The sequence below is a fragment of the Rattus norvegicus genome, chromosome 4 (genome assembly GCF_021556685.1).
Source record: "Rattus norvegicus strain SHRSP/BbbUtx chromosome 4, alternate assembly SHRSP_T2T, whole genome shotgun sequence".
NCBI lineage: Eukaryota > Metazoa > Chordata > Mammalia > Rodentia > Muridae > Rattus > Rattus norvegicus.
Genome location: NC_141537.1, coordinates 82,448,846 through 82,450,795, shown reverse-complemented (window position 1 = coordinate 82,450,795; position 1,950 = coordinate 82,448,846).

Genomic DNA, 1,950 nt, shown 5'->3' with positions numbered 1-1,950 from the left:
GCGGTTCTGCCTTGCTCACACAGAAGGACCATTGACAAGTACTTGCCTAGCACGCTTGAGACCATAGGTTCAGTCCCCAGTGCCACAAGCAAGCACACAATAAACGATAGATGGACACATGAAAAGCGTGATCATAGCCAGTGTGATCAACAGGATTGTGGAAGTGGGAGGGACTCCAGGCAATTTTGGTGGAAATACACTAGAGATGAACCTTTGGAAGGGTGGTATTTTTCCTGAGTCCAGTTAACGTAGCCTAGGTTGGATCCTATCACTTATGGGTTTAAGTGCACATAGTACAGTCCCCATGGTATTTGTGGGACATGCTTCCAGGACCCCGGTAGTAATAAACAGCTGAGCTTTGTGACTTCGGATAAAATGAATTCACACAGGAAGAACTCTCTAACTTTTCCTTTTCTCCTCAGTGAAATGAAGACACCCATCTCAACTGCCTATTTGTGAATTTTGTTGTTCTTGTTTATCTGTCTGTCTGAGACAGGATTTTACTATGTAGCTCTGGCTAGCTTGGAACTCACTGTCTAGATTAGGCTAGCCTGAAACTCATAAAGATCTACCTACCTTTATCTCTACAGACTGAAGACATGGAAAACGTTGAGATCCTGGCTCGTGAAGCCCAAAGTGATCTCAAACTTGCTATGCAGTTGAGGATGACCTTGAACTTGTGATCATCCTGCCTCTACCTCCCAAGTGGCAGGATTACAGAAATGTAGCACTATGCCTAGTTTTATTAGTGCTGGAGGTTGAACTCACGTCTCCCTGTATGCTGGGCTAGCACTTCACAACTGTGCTCCATCCCAGACCCTTCAATGCTTTAAGCAATCTCTAGACTCCTATAATATCTAGTACGATACAGATTCTATGTAAATACCTCATAGTATATTATGTAAAGAACAGTAACAAGAAAAAGTCTGTATATGTTCACCACAGACAAATTTTAATTCATGTTTCATTGACTCTGTGGGTCCATAGATACAGAGGGCTGAGTATATATCAAATATGTATCACATTCATTAGAGAATAGATTTCTAAGAAGCTTTTTAAAGATGTATTTTTTTATTATTTCACGTGTCTGTCTGTGCACCGTGTGCAGGTGCTCGGGGAGGCCAGGAGAGGTTGTCAGAAGCCCTGCAACTGGAGTTATGGGCAGTGGTTATTCACCAGATGTGGATGCTTGGAACCAAGCCCCAGTTCCCCGCCAGAACAAGTGCTCTTAACTGCAGAGCCATCTCTCTAGATCCTTTAAGAAACTTTTAATGATGATTATGAGGCCAAGTGTGGTTGGTATCAACCTTAAGCTCAGCACTCAGGAGGCAGATCTCTGTGAATCTAAGGCAAGCTTGGTATAATGCGAGTTCTAGGACAGCTAGAGCTACATACGGACTGGTCTCAAAAATAAAACTAAAAACAGTGATGGGGGAGAAAGGAATTTTTACTTGTTACCTTCTATATAGATTTTTTTATTTTTATTATAAACACAAACCTCCTTAAGTGTTCAAAGAAAGAAAAAAGGAAGAAAGAAGGAAGGAAGGAAGGAGAGAGAGAGAGACACACAGAGAGAGAGAGAGAGAGAGAGGGAGAGAGAAAGAGACAGAGACAGAGACAGAGACAGAGACAGAGAGACAGAGAGAGAAAACATCAGTACATCCAAATGAACATGTCCTTTACCCTGAAGTTCCATTTGTAGGAAGTTTGTGGTGTGTTTACATGCACAGTGAGCATCATTACACATTGGTTTTCAAGAGAAAAGGAAAAAGGGGGACTCTAAAGATGGTTTGGTTGGCAATGTCTGTAGGGCAAGCATGACGATCCAAGTGTCCACAGAAAGAGCCAAGGCTACCTGTAATCCCAGCCCTGGGGAGAGAAAGATAAATAGATTCTAGAGACCTCTGGCCAGCCTGGGTGAAGTGCTGGGCTCCAAGTTCAGTGAGACTT